Source organism: Hordeum vulgare, chromosome 4H (assembly GCF_904849725.1).
Source record: "Hordeum vulgare subsp. vulgare chromosome 4H, MorexV3_pseudomolecules_assembly, whole genome shotgun sequence".
NCBI classification, from domain to species: Eukaryota; Viridiplantae; Streptophyta; class Magnoliopsida; order Poales; family Poaceae; genus Hordeum; species Hordeum vulgare.
In genome coordinates this window covers 419,502,561-419,518,096 of record NC_058521.1, presented here as the reverse complement: position 1 = coordinate 419,518,096, position 15,536 = coordinate 419,502,561, and positions in this window count along the sequence as shown.

Genomic DNA, 15,536 nt, shown 5'->3' with positions numbered 1-15,536 from the left:
GGCCAACAACAGTGGCCAAAGTTTAATACAAACTCCACTTGGCATACCGAGGTAAATGCGCGTTCAGCATAAAGTCAATCAAGCATCGCCGGGGCTGGCAGGCTCCACGAAGGTGTCGAGGTCGATTCCATCTGCAATCCGAGTGGCCGTGTCGAGGAAGGTCTCCATGAAGTCTTCAAATCGAAGCTTTTTGGTGTTGGCGACCTGCAACGTCTTTAGCTTGTCTTCACGGGCTTCCTTACAATGCACTCGGACCAGAGACAGCGCCACGTCCGCACCACACCGAGTGGCAGACTTCTTCCATGCCTGCACTCTGCTTGGAACATCCTCCAGTCGAGTCATCAACCCCTCTATCTCATTCCGGGAGTCATCTTCAGGCCACAACTCTTTGTCAATTCGGCCGACAACTTCTCTCAGGCGACCAATGAAAGGACCCACCTTGTTAAGGCGGGAATTCAGTCGGAACATGTCCCGGTTAGCTTCATCACCGAGTGGGACATTCGGTTGCCCAAGCGACCGTTCAATTTCGGCAGTTTCGGCTTCAATGTCCTGACAGAAATCTGCAAAGAAAAGAGAGGGAGAAAATAAGCGCGGAGTGAACTCCAAAGTCAAAGAGCACTCGACAAGCAACTTACCACCAAGCAGTCCGACCATCTTCTTCGCCCAGTCGACGACGTAGTTCTCCTGCGCTTTGCACCGAGCGTTCATTGACTTCAGCTGGCCCACCCATTCAGATATCTCCTTCTTCATTTTTCTAACTCGGCTAGTAGTGCCTTGTTAGTCCCCCGAGATTCGTCCAAAGATATTTCTCGTTCAGCGAGAGCCTTCTTCATGCCAGCCAGATCATTCGCAGCTACCTCCAAGTCGGCAGCAAGTTGAGTCTTCTCAGCCTTTAGAGCATTATAGGCCGATCCCATGTCACAAGTCTTCTGTCAAAGAGACACAAAGGGAGGATCAGCCAGATTCAACAAGGAAAAAGTCTCGACAGATATGACAAAACAATCAAAACTCAAGATTCTTCAGACCCCTACCGATGCAAGCAATCGTCAGTGGTCTCGGGGACTACACCCAGTGGGTTCACTGAGAGTGACCCCACTGGTATGAAGCTCGAACAGGTCGGTCCCATTGAGCTCCATAGCAAACCAACAACACTATGAGATTACTATTACTCGACCCGAGTAACACTACTCTCGGGGACTACACCCAGTGGGTGCACTCGGCATGCCCCCACTGGTACCATTCGGGCAGATCAGCTCTGATCTGTAGAGATTATGGAAAATACATATAAAGACAACTGCTGGTGCAAGCACTCGGCAGAAGTCTCGGGGACTACACCCACTGGGTTCACTCGGAGTGAACCCACTGGAAAATTAACCTACTGTATCCGAGTATCTCGCCAAAACCCCTAGTGGGCACCAAGAGGAATGTAAACACTTACTAGAGCACTTACTCGGATATCATCCCGAAGCTCCAAGCTCTTCTTGTACAGGGACGCAACGGAGTCATATGCTCCCTTGGCTTCGCCCACCATCAGCTCCACTTGTACCATGGCGTCCTTGGAGGCTCCTACTTGATCTTCCGGGAGGCGGCGGGCATCATATCGAACAGTCGACGGGCCCGGCGTGGCAGAATGCGCCCTAGGTATCCCGAGCTCCCTGGGCATCCCGAGCTCTGCTCCAGTCGGTTCCGCCATGAAGACCACCGTCTCAGTCGGCGGCACGCTCATGGCGGGGTTGGCAGTAGGTTGGATAACCCCAAAGACAGGTGCCAAAGCTGGTTCCGACCTCCTTTGGTCGTCGTCGTCCAGATGGATCACCTCCGAAGGAAGCCCGACTGAACAAAATAAAAATACAGAAAAAGATCAAGATCAAAGATAGCACTCATGAAACGGTAATACAGCTCTCGGAGTCGTGACAACGTACCTTGCTGGGACGTGGCGACGTTATGAGTGTCCATGGGATCGTCACCCTGACGCGGCAGAGAGGTAGCGGAGGTAGCAGCTCTGTTGAGTGAAATCCATTCGACAGGTAAACATGAATTCCCAAAAAGAAGAGTCCAATCGGATACTGAAGGAAGATGGAAGAGCAAAGATACTTACGCTCAGGCGACCGGAACATCTATGCTCATCCGGGGCAAAGCTTTCCGAGGTTCAGATCCGCTGGGTTTAGCCACCTTGGACGGCTGATCCACGGGCTCGGCAGAAGAACCCCTGGTTCTCTTCACACTCCAAGCACTCGGGGCCACGGGAGGAGCCGGCGAAACAACGGGGTCATGACGGTGCTTGGTTCGACGTTCTGGTGGTGAGGGTGACGAGCTCTGCTCTTCACTCTCCTCCTCCTCCTCTTCTCTTTCCTCCTCTGTCTCCCTACTGTCAGAGACGTACTCGACACTACCCGCGCTACCCTCCATGCTGCCTTCTTCTTCCTCGACCGGATTCCCATTTGAGACTGCAGAATGCCTCAGAAGTAGTTCATAATACCTCAGAAGAAAGGATGGGGAGGCAGGGAGAAACCTCTGGCCATCTGGCTGAGCAGCAGGACGCGCTCCCTCTCCCTCGCCGCCGGCTCCATCTCGCCTTCCGGCAGCCTCCAAGACTTATTGACGACCATGCCGTGCTCCACCAGATCGAGCACGTCGGTCTCCCTCACCGTGGAGGGGAGGAAGTCCCCCTGGATCCAGCCCGCCGGCAATGCCCGCCTCCGCTGCTGAGTGGAGGCCGCCCCCTTCTTCTTCTTCTTCGCCTCAAGCTTGCTGGTCTGCCCCTTCGTCGTGGCGAGGGTGACGGATCCACAGAGGAGGAGGGGAAGGAGGTGGCTAGAGGTGTGCAGGGAGTTGCGGGGAGGCGAGATCGATGGGAGGAAGACGAGCAGCGCGATAGGAAGGTCCGCCGGGAAGGCTTTAATAGGCCTCCGACTGAGTCACTTACAGGTGGGCCCAAGATCTTATCCTCCCAACCGGCTGCGGCAAGATTAGTGGAGAAGATCGCGGCGCGGTAATCGAGGAGGCGAAATCTACTCGATGGCGATGACGTCATCCCCGCTGAGCGCGCGGCAACTGAAATTTGAGAATCGCAGAAAATCCGGCGCTGTCAGTATGACCGGTCACGTCGAAAGATTCCACGGAAGCAATCGGTCCCTCACGGTTCGTTTTGCTTGCATATTCACTCGGATCACTAGCCACAAAGATAAAATGGATCGAGGCAGACAACGCTGAAGATCACCTCAATACCAGTCGGCTCCAAACTCCGCACATCACTTCATCGTTCAGCCCCGATCCATTCGGGGACTAATGATGGGGTTATAGTCCCAGGGTAGGGCCATAGGTGTGCCCTATAGGTCCTACCCAAGGACTACCCTTCATAGGGGACAAGGCCCTTAGACAGTTCCGACTGAACTAAGGACATCCCCATCATCCAGTCGGCGACGATCCACTCGGAGCATATCTAACGTGCACATGTGATAACCCCGTGGGAGCTCGGCGGATGAAGGCCTTCCGCGCCCAAAATCCTCCTCCGAATGAGGTGAGTACATGTTGTCGAGTGCTTTTAATCTTCTCAGTTTTATTGCTTTTCTTGTCTCGCCGACTGACGTTGTCGACTGTGTTTTGTGCAGGAGTGGACGAACTAGCATTGTGCAGTCTCAAATGGGAATCCGGCCGAGTAAGAAGAAGGCAGCATGGAGGGTAGCGCGGGTAGTGCCAAGTACGTCTCTGACAGTAGGGAGACAGAGGAGGAAACAGAAGAGGAGGAGGAGGAGAGTGAAGAGAAGAGCTCGTCACCCTCACCACCAGAACGGCGAACCAAGCACCGTCATGACGCCGTTGTTCCGCCGGCTCCTCCCGTGGCCCCGAGTGCTCGGAGTGTGAAGAGAACCAGGGGTTCTTCTGCCGAGCCCGTGGATCAGTCGTCCAAGGTGGCTAAACCCAGCGGATCTAAACCTCGGAAAGCTTCGCCCCGGATGAGGATCGCTGTTCCGGTCGCCTCAGCGTAAGTATCTTTTCTCTTCCATCTTCCTTCAGTATCGGTTGGACTCTTCTTTTTGGGAATTCATGTTTACCCGTCGAATGGATTTCACTCAACAGAGCTGCTACCTCCGCTACCTCTCTGCCGCGTGAGGGTGACGATCCCATGGACGCCGCCACGTCCCAGCAAGGTACGTTGTCACGACTCCGAGAGCTGTATTACCATTTCATGAGTGCTGTCTTTGATCTTGATCTTTTTCTGTATTTTTATTTGGTTCAGTCGGGCTTCCTTCGGAGGTGATCCATCTAGATGACGATGACCAAAGGAGGTCGGAACCAGCTTTGGCACCTGTCCTTGGGGTTATCCAACCTACTGCCAACCCCGCCATGAGCGTGCCGCCGACTGAGACGGTGGTTGTTGGGGATATTGCTTATTAAGTGACCCGCCCCAATATGGGCCGGGTTACTAGTAAGGCGATTCATCCTTTGGGCTACTTGGGTCTCAGCCTGGGCGGTTCAAGGCCGCGGGACGGTTATGATTTATGGAAGGTCTCTGGGTTTCGCAGGACGGCGACTTAGAGACCACGGTGGTCACGATTTGTAAGGAGGAAGGGACTCTTGTAAACCCTAAAGCCTCGACCTATATATAAAAGCGAGTCGGAAGGAGGAGGGAAGGTGAGAAATCATCGAGTGCTAGGTTAGGCGAGTTACGCCTCCCTTGTAATCGAATCCACATCAATACACACAAAGCAGGACGTAGGCTATTACCTCCACACGAGGGGCCGAACCTGGGTAACCCGCCGTGTTCCTCCCGTTTAACCCCTTTGAGTCGCCACCAAGGTGCGATGGCTCCCGTACTAAGTCCTTTCACGAGGACATCTGCCGTGACAAAACCACGACAGTTGGCGCCCACCGTGGGGCCTACGCACGGTGGAGTTGAGTTCTCAAAGGGAGCCCTACCAGGGTTTGGGAGCTATGCGACGGCGCTCATGACTCGGAGCTACATCGACAACCAACGATGGGGACCTGAAGCGAATTCTCTCGAATCAGGCTACAAGGTCCCCTTCGGCAAGATCGACGTCTTCATCGGCATGATCGGATCATCCGTTCCTGAGCCGGACATCTCCACCGACATCGTCGAGCCGACCAGGTACGTCCGCCCAGTCATAACACAGCATCTGACTTGCCCGGTCTTTGTGGGGTTCACGCAGGGGTCGGAGGAGCCAGAACACGTGGCGGCTCAGGAGGTCACCCCGGTCAACTCCGACGATGAGTCATCCATGGGCGATTCAGATTCCATCCAGTCCCTCCACGGAGACGGTCTCGGAGGCTTGTCGCTGGCCATGGAACTAGAAATCCTTGATCGAACCCGTCGCCAGATCACCATCTACATGGCCGGGGCAACCCAACCTGCACAGAACCCCACCGGAGGCGATGGGACCGGCGGAACGTCCAGAAGTGCGTCTGCAGTCCTGGTGGACTTAGCGGCGGAAATCACGAGACTAATGTCAACTCCGCTCACGCCAGAGAACCAAGGGGAGATAAACGCAGAGTTAGCAAAGCTGAGGGAGGCGATGGCGAAGGCCCATCAGGATGCTGAGATGGAGTCCGCCAGGATTGAGACTCGACAAGCCCAAATCACGGCCGAAAGGATGCGATTGAACACCGACAACTGGCGGCTCGAAAGACAGAAGCGCGCGTCCGACGCCGTCCATCAGCGGAGACACCAGGGTCGCCTGCCCCATGACCTCAACCCGACTCGCCTGTTCGACACTCCTCAAACACCCGGGATGGGAGCCGCCCCAGCAGGAGGGCCGGGCCGCCCGCCTAACCCGCCGATTCAGCCGACTGAGGGTCAAATTCCTCGTTTCCGGACCCCTCGAGGCCACTTCTCCAACCCGGTGGATAACGTGCTTGCCGCAACTCGCCATCTGGAGTCTCTTCCGATCCACGGCAACACCCCAGCTGAGATTGAAGCAAGGAACGCCATCGAGATGTTGAAAACGGTGGTTGTTCAAAACGCACAGTTCTCACACAGCCCTGAGAGATTGCACTCCACCCCTCAGGCGAGTTACACCAGGAGTAGGCCGGAGGAACAGCCAGCCATAAACAGTGCCCCGCGACACTTCCCGCAGGACAACCCGCCCGAACGGAACCCGCCGGGCAGAGATCTCCCCAACATTCAAGATGCCCAGGCCCCCCTCGCGGGGACCGGAGGGCGAGTTGGGGTACCCTGCTTGTCCCTAGCCCTTCGGAACGAAAGAATGCCCAAGGATTTCAAAGGACCAATAAAGGTGCCTAATTACACACCAGATCTCGAACCAACATCATGGATCGAGGGCTATGAGATCGCCATGGACATGCTCGACGTAAATGAGGCGGTTTGCACCAGATATTTCACCATGATGCTCGAGGGATCCGCGCGCACTTGGTTGAAAAACTTACCTCCCAATTCTATCCAGTCCTAGGCCGAGCTGAAAGAGCGTTTCATCAAAAACTTCCGGGGAACCTGTAAACGACCGATGACGATCGTCGACTTACAACACTGCGTACAACGCCCGGATGAGTCGGCGCACCATTGGTCACGGCGGGTCGCAGAAATTATCCATTCATCAGCTGGCATCACGGCGGCACAAGCGGTGCTTATCCTCGAGCACAACTGCCACTATGAACCGCTGGTCCAGAAATTGGGGCGACTCAAACGGAAAGTTCAGGATATGGGCGAACTGATGGACACCCTCACTAGGTATGCCGAGGCCGATGATACCAAGGATCCCGGCGAGGATGGTAAGGGTAACTCGCCCAAAAAGGGCTATTCGACCAAAAACCACACCCGTTTCCAAGGCCGCAACCGTCACAACCAGGGGACCAACGGCAAGCGTAGGCCACAGGAGGAGCCCTCGGATTTGGTTGCCAACACCAATGCCAACGACTGCAAAAAGAAGAATCGAGGTTTCAGTGGGAAAAGGCCGCGTAATTACGAAGAGCTACTCAAAGGCCCTTGCCCGCACCATGCCACGGCCGACGGCCCGACGGGCCACTCTTGGGAGAACTGTTTCGTGATGCGAGAATTTCGGGCTGAGGCAATCAAGAAGAGCCAAAACGAAGATCCGAACCGTCGCCAGGACCAACTCGCCACGCCCAACCAAAGGCAGAACCCCTTCGGCGGTTTTCCCGAACAGGAGGCTCAGGGAGGCCCGCAACCAGGCGGCGGCCAGTACCCGGTGCACCACCAGCGGCGGTACAACCCGCCGGGAGTTTTCCAGCAGCCACCCCCACAGGGGGCTCCACAGGACCGGGATGACAACGGGGGCTTCCGCAACAATCCCAAACAGCTAAGTAATGGGCAGTACCACGTTTTCACCACTAATGCTTGCAGGCGTGATAAAAAGGTAAATCACCGGGCGTACAGCGTAACTGAGCCGGCGATTCCCAGGTATCTCCACTGGTCCGAGCAGACCATAACATTGAGTAGAGAGGATCACCCGCCAAGAATAGATAACCCGGGCGACCTGGCATTAGTCGTGGCTCCCCAAATGGGGGGTTACACCTAGCCAAAGGAATTGATGGATGGTGGCAGCAGCATTAATATCCTATACTTCGACACCTTTCGGAGGATGAATCTATCGGAAAAAGACTTGATGCCTTCAACCACGGTTTTCCACAGCATTGTCCTGGGCAAGTCGGCTTATCCCATAGGCCGGGTCAGGCTATCAGTAGCGTTTGGAACTGCGCAGAATTACAGGTCGGAGTCCCTAATCTTCGAGGTGGTCAAACTGAAAAGCCCGTACCACGCGCTGTTCGGACGACCGGCTTACGCCCGCTTCATGGCCCGCCCGTGCTACGTCGACCTCAAACTAAAAATGCCAGGTCCCAAAGGACCCATCACGATTGATGGAGATAGAAGAATCGCAAAGGAGTGCGAGGACGGGGACGCGGCTTATGCGGAGGTCGCCTGTGCGGCGGAAGAGCTCAAACACCATCGGGCCAATGTTGACCCGGCAGACATGTCACCACTCAAGAAGCCGACTACAGATTCTGAGTCGCCCCTGAAATTCAAACCGACGAATGATACTAAGACAATCGATTTCGTTCCTGGCGATTCATCCAAGCAGTTCACCATTGGGACGGGTCTGGATCCCAAATAGGAAAGCGCGCTCATCGAATTCATCCGTGAGAATCGGGACATCTTCGCATGGAAGCCCTGTGACATGCCGGGTGTACCGAGAGAATTCGCTGAGCACCATCTTAATATTGACCCAAAATGAAAACCTGTCCAACAGTACCTTCGCAGATTTAACGAGGAGCGACGGAAGGCGATTGGAGAAGAAGTCGCCCGTCTTTTAGCCGCCGGGTTCATCGTGGAAGTCTTTCACCCCAAATGGCTGGCTAACCCGGTGTTAGTACTCAAGAAGAATGTCACTTTCCGTATGTGTATTGACTATACGGACCTCAACAGAGCTTGTCCCAAAGATCCTTTCGCTCTTCCCCGCATCGACCAAATCATTGACTCGGTGGCGGGATGCGAACGATTGTGCTTTTTGGACGCCTATTCAGGTTATCATCAGATCAAAATGGCCGTGGAAGATCAGGAGAAGACTGCTTTCATAACCCCCTTCGGGGCCTTTTGTTATGTGTCCATGCCATTCGGGCTCAAGAGCGCAGGGGCGACTTATCAACGTTGCGTCCAGAATTGTCTTCATAACCAAATTGGCCGCAATGTCCATGCTTATGTTGACGACATTGTGATCAAGACCCGCCGGGAGGAGACACTTTTGGAAGACCTTAAGGAAACCTTTGATAATTTACGGGTATATCAGATGAAGCTAAATCCTACCAAGTGCGTTTTTGGCGTACCTGCGGGAAAACTACTGGGTTTCTTGGTATCAGAGCGCGGCATCGAGGCTAACCCGGACAAAATTGAAGCGGTTACCTCCCTCGGGAAGCCGACGAATGTTAATCAAGTTCAGCGATTGGCGGGTCGCATTGCGGCTCTAAGTCGTTTCGTGAGCCGCCTCGGGGAAAAGGCGATTCGTCTTTATCAATTGTTGAGAAAATACGACCGATTCGTATGGACAGAGGAGGCAGACGAGGCGCTTCAGGCCTTGAAGCATCAATTGGTTAACCCGCCGGTCCTGGCAGCCCCAACTGAAAAGGAGCCTATGCTCCTGTATATCGCCGCAAATTCCAAGGCGGTCAGTGTGGCTGTGGTCGTCGAAAGAAAGGAGGAAGGAAAGGAATACTCGGTGCAACGCCCGGTATACTTTATCAGCGAGGTGTTAACTCTTTCCAAACAGCGATACCCACATTGGCAGAAACTGGTCTATGGGGTGTTCATGGCGAGTCGAAAGCTTAAACATTATTTCCAGGAGCACCCGATCACTGTGGTCAGTTCCGCCCCCCTCGGTGATGTCATCCAAAAATCGGGAGGCAACAGGGCGAATCGCCAAATGGGCAATAGAGCTTGGGTCTCATCACATACAATATACCCCCCGCACGGCCATCAAGTCCCAGGCACTAGTTGATTTCGTTAACGATTGGACAGAACTTCACGCTCCGGAAGATCGGCCTGACCTTACCTATTGGACTATTTACTTTGATGGATCCAGGCAGTTGGAGGGCTCAGGGGCTGGTGTGGTGTTGATATCCCCTCAAGGAGATAAGTTCTGCTATGTTCTCCGCCTCATGTTTCCCTGCACAAATAATGCGGCGGAATATGAAGCTCTGCTTCACGGTTTGCGACTGGCAAAAGAGATGAACCTAACCCGAGTCAGATGCTTTGGGGATTCAGATTTGGTGGCGCAACAGGTTTCGGGTACCTGGGACTCTCGGGATCCTATGATGGCGGCTTACAGGTGAGCTGTATCTGATGTGGCGGGCTATTTTCATGGGTACCAGGTTGATCATGTTGATCGGCGACTCAACGAAGCAGCTGATGCCCTCTCGCGACTCGGCTCACAGAGAAAACCGGCCCCCCCTAATGTTTTTTTGGATATCTTGCATAAACCGTCTGTGACTATACCCACGGAGGAGGAATTGGCGATACCGGATCCCGAGTCTCAGCTTGTGGCGGCTCTCCATGTCACTCCGGATTGGGCTCTTCCTTATCTGGCTTATCTCACTCGTGGCGAGTTACCCACCGACGAAGTTTTGGCTCGCCAGATCGTTCGACGTAGCAAATCCCTGGTCATCGTTAATGGCGAGTTATATAAACAAAGTGCTTCAGGGGTCTTTCAGCGGTGTGTTTCTTCCGAGGAAGGATGCGTAATCCTAAATGACATTCATTTTGGAGACTGCGGGCATCATGCCGGGTCACGTTCTTTGGTATCAAAAGCTTTTCGACATGGTTTCTTCTGGTTGATGGCTCATGCAGATGCAGAAGATATAGTACGGCGGTGCGAGGGGTGCCAACGATATGGGAGACAGGCTCATGTGTCGGCTCAAGAATTGAGGATGATTCCCATTACTTGGCCTTTCGCGGTCTGGGGGCTGGACATGGTCGGTCCCTTTAAAATGTCCTCTAACAAGAAAACTCACTTATTGGTGGCAGTTGATAAGTTCACTAAATGGGTTGAGGCGGAACCTGTTGGAGCTTGCGATGCGGAGACCGCGGTCAAATTTCTGAAAAAGCTAATTTTCCGTTTTGGATATCCACACAGTATTATCACGGACAATGGTACTAATTTGTCCCAAGGAGCGATGCTGGATTTTTGTCGTCGAGAGCATATCCGGCTTGATGTTTCTGCAGTTGCTCACCCGCAGTCCAACGGGCAGGCAGAGCGGGCGAATCAAGAAGTCTTGCGAGGGATTAAACCTCGGCTCATGGTTCCCCTGGAAAGAACTCCAGGGTGTTGGGTTGAGGAATTACCTTCGGTATTGTGGAGCATCCGGACCACCCCGAATCGATCCACGGGGTTCACTCCTTTCTTTTTGGTCTATGGAGCAGAAGCTGTCCTTCCTACTGACATAAGACATGATTCTCTTAGAGTCGCCGCATATGTGGAGCAAGATAATGAGTTGGCGCGTCAGGATTCCTTGGATGCCTTGGAAGAGGCGCGTGACCTAGCTGCGACTCGTTCGGCTATCTATCAACAAGATCTGCGGCGTTATCATAGTCGCCGGGTTAAGAGTCGGACCTTTCAGGAGGGCGACTTGGTACTTCGTCTGATACAAGATCGGGCAGGCATGCATAAGCCCTCGCCCCCTTGGGAAGGGCCTTTCGTCGTCAGCAAGAACCTCCACAATGGCTCTTACTATTTGATGGATCTTCGGCCTGACCGACTGACTACACAGGCTGAGTCAACTCGCCCCTGGAATATTGCTCATTTGCGGCCTTACTACACTTGAGCTCTTAAAGCTCCATGCTTTGTAAGTTTTTCAGTTTCATTATGAAGTAATAAAATATTCTCCGACTTGGGGGCTTCTTCTTTAAAAAAGAAAGCGATTTGTGTCATCCTGTTGCGACCTTATGAGCCGACAAAACATGCATTTAGGGTGGGTGCACGAGCTTTCTGACTCGCCTCCCCTTGTCGCGACCGTATGAGCCGACGAAACCTGCATTTAGGGTGGGTGCACGAGCTTTCTGACTCGCCTCCCCCTGTCGCGACCGTATGAGCCGACGAAACCTGCATTTTGGGTGGGTGCACGAGCTTTCTGACTCGCCTCCCCCTGTAGCGACCGTATGAGCCGACGAAACCTGCATTTAGGGTGGGTGCACGAGCTTTCTGACTCGCCTCCCCCTGTCGCGACCGTATGAGCCGACGAAACCTGCATTTAGGGTGGGTGCACGAGCTTTCTGACTCGCCTCCCCCTGTCGCGACCGTATGAGCCGACGAAACCTGCATTTAGGGTGGGTGCACGAGCCTTTTGGCTCGCCTCCCCCTGTCGCGACCGTATGAGCCGACGAAAACTGCATTTAGGGTGGGTGCACGAGCTTTTTGGCTCGCCTCCCCCTGTCGCGACCGTATGAGCCGACGAAATTACTCTTATTATGATTTAATCTTGAAGGTTTTTATCCTTTCTGCATATTTGTTGAAACTATTCGTAGTTCATTTGTTTTCATAGATGATGTGTTCAAAGTTTAAAACGGGAGAGTGTTAAGATTTGTTTCATCCTTGGCGGATTAAGCATTGTAGAAGATTCTTATAAAGGCGGACCAAATATTTCAAATCGCCTCAAAAAGCGGTATAAGGGTTTTTCTTGCAGAAGATGTCATCAAAAAATAGTACTGACTATTACATGGCTCGCGGGCCAAATTCAGGAAAGTCTACTTCGCTAAGTCCTGGCGTGAGCTCTGACCAACTTCGATTTGTAAATCGCCCAAGACCCAATTGCACCTGGCCAAAGCAGCAAACTCGTCTTCATCGGTCAAAATTGATGCCAAGTCTGCTTCCCAGTCGAAAGGATTCTTGGGTCGCCGAGGAATTAGGTTGGTCACCACGAAGGTTGGCAGGCTGACTTTCTTATTCTTATTGTCATAAGCCGCCTGATACTTCGTTAAATCAAGACTTGCGGCGAGTCGAGTTGCAGCCAACCGAGAATCCTTGACAACTTTCTGGTAATCCTCTTCAACGAACTCCGATCCATCATCTTTAAGCTGAGGGAAGCCAGCGGCTACTTCTTCCAAATTGATCTCTGGGGCATACGCTAAGCAGCGACTCAGGGCCGTCAGGGCGCCTTTCCGGGCGGCTGACCGAGTTAACTCGCCAACCTGGGGAGGAACCGTAGACAGACATCCAAGTACCTTCTTGATGGAAGTAATAGGATCTTTTGCACCCATTACAGCTTTGACGGTCAACACGCTGCCTGTGGACAGTTGCTCTGTCAGCGTATAAATCGCCTTCAGCATCAACACACAGTGTTCTTGCAGGTTGGCGACTCTTGGACCTGGAATTTGATAACCAGTAACTTAACATCAGAAATTTGGCCAAAAGGAGGGGACAAGGTTGGAGATTTAGGTAAGACTTACCAAAGATGGCTTGCGTCATGTTAGAGATATGACGTTTTAAGCCGGATAACTCCTGTTGAACAGTCGCCAGCTTCGCTTCAGCTTTCTCTGCTCTCTTCAAAGCCGCATTTTGGTCAGCTTGAGCTTTTTCTAACTCGGTTTTGAGTTTTTCCAGTTCAACCAGAGCCAATTTATACTTATCTTCCGACTGAGTTCGGGCGTCTTGTTGTTCAGCTAAGTTTTTCCTTAAATCGCCCAGCGCTAGTTCGGTCTGAGCAAGGTTTTCCTATTGAAAGTTTAAAATAAAGACAAGTCTTAGAATTATTGCAAAGCAATACCCCTGACACTTGGGGGCTAATGTATAATTTCTCAGGAAAAATTATACAGAAATCAAGACCCGGCTCATCTTTTATTGATGACCAGGCCCTTGGGGGTTACTGGTCGCGAAGCTTTTTCTAAATTTTTTAAGACCCGGCTCATCTTTTTACTGATGACCCGACCCTTGGGGGTTACTGGGAATAGTATAAAGTACAAAGTTTACCTCATGTTTGTTGTTTAACATCTTCAGTAGATTTCTCTCCATCTCATAGCTCGCCTCCAGGCGACTTGTGAAGCCAGAACAGAGTTCTTTAAACTCCATATTTGCATAGTCGGAAAGCTTCTCCTTGGAGAGCCCAGACTCGGGAATTGCCTGAGAGGAGGATGCTACGTGTTTGGACAGAACTGTCGCCGCCGGCTTGGAAAAGCCAGAACCAGTAATGACTACAACATCTGGGTCATCCGCTGTCGTCAATACGTTCGGCGATTTAGGGGCATCCGCTGTTTCTTTCGGCGACTCAGGAAGATCCACTTGAATTGCCGGCTCAGCATGACCCGGATCGTCTTGAGTCAGAGTTGATTTCCTTGGGAGTTCGGAGGTTGCATCTGGAATTGATCCACTGGTTTTCCTTTTTTTAGCTTGTGCCCTAACAAAAGGGAATAAGCGTGTTAAGGAATTGAAAAGATCGTTATTCTCAAAAGTCAAGGCAAAAGACTTACCCCAGAACTCGAATCATCGGTGGAAGTGTTGACATCACTGAGTCGCCGGAAGTAGGAGGAGAATTCTGCAGGAATTATACATCAATAATACAGGCGGGTTGCAAATGTAATCCAAAGAAGCACGAATAATGGTTACTCATAAAAAAAGGGTACCTCGCTTGGTTTTCTTTTTATTGTTGTTGGTAAGCCAGATATCAGATCGCCAGAGTGACTTCGTGTCTTCCGGTTTGAGGCGTGCTGTGTTTTCTTCAGTAAGAAATTTGGGTCCAAATGGGCATTTGGATGTGAGAAGGGGACTTTCCCACATATTCGCCGGGCCGGCTTAGGTGGAGAAGGAGATGAATCGGAGGAAACAGAAATTACCTCAACAGAGTCTTCTTGGCTTTCGTTATCTTCATTCTATTACAAGAAGAGTGAGAGATATAAATAAAAGGTCAAAAGTAATAGGTGGCGAGTGAAAAGAGGACGGATTGGTACCTCTGAAAGTGCGTCGCTGACTTGAGATTCGTCGACTTCAGATGGCTCAGCCGCAGCAGATTTACCTTTGCCCTTGGCTTTCTTAGAGGGCGGCTTAGCAGTTTTCATGGCTTGCTTTTTAGGTCTCCTGGACTAGAACTTATCGCCTTTCTGGAAAGGTATATGTTATGAAAACATGATGGCAATACAACAGAAGGGATAAAAACCAAGGGCGGGTCAGCTTTGGTTACCTTGGGCGCCGGGTTAATCTTGCAGAAGGGCTTAAGGCCGATTTGGCCGCATTTTCCTGCGGACTCGCCGGTCAGCTTTTTGATGATGGCAACAATGTCTTTCTCTGTTAATGCTGTGTGAAAGTAGCATTGGGGATGATCCAGAGTGCCGTCAAATTCACACAATAGACCATCTCGGCGGCTCAGAGGAAGAATCCGCCATTCGACCCAGCAGCGGATCAGGTCAACCCCGGTAAGACCATTGTTCGTCAGGGATCTCAGTTCAGACAATATTGGGATGAACTCCGACTCTTCTTCCTCGGTGAGCTTGTCGGGGAGCTTGAAATTAACCGGAAGGCGGGTTGGCCTATAGCCCAGAAGCTTATTCTCACCAGCAGGGGACGTTTCTTGACAATAAAACCAAGATTCACCCCAGCCCTTGGGATGGCTAGGCATGATGAGCGAAGGAAACGGGATATCCCTACGGCGCTGGACGTTGACGCCGCCGAGTTCCAAACTGGGGCCGTTGTGGAATTCCGTCTGGCGATTCAGATGAAAAAAGTGCCAGAATAGAGGAACGGAAGGCTCAATCCGCAGATAAGCTTCGCAAAGGACTTGGAATTGGCTCAAGTTGCTTATGGAATTGGGTCCCAAATCCTGGAGTCGGACGTTCATGAAGGTCAAAGCGTCCCTAAGAAATTTGGATCCGGGCGGCTTAAAACCCCGCTCCAAGTGTTCCACAAAGACTACTATTTCCCCTTCTTTGGGGTTAGGGAGATCTTCTCCCAACCCGGTGCGCCATCCAATGACATCTTGAGGATCCAAACAGCCCGCTTTCACGTAATTAGCTAAGACAGTATCATCAACTTTGGTAGGAAGCCAATCGCTCTTGAAAACGGCACCCA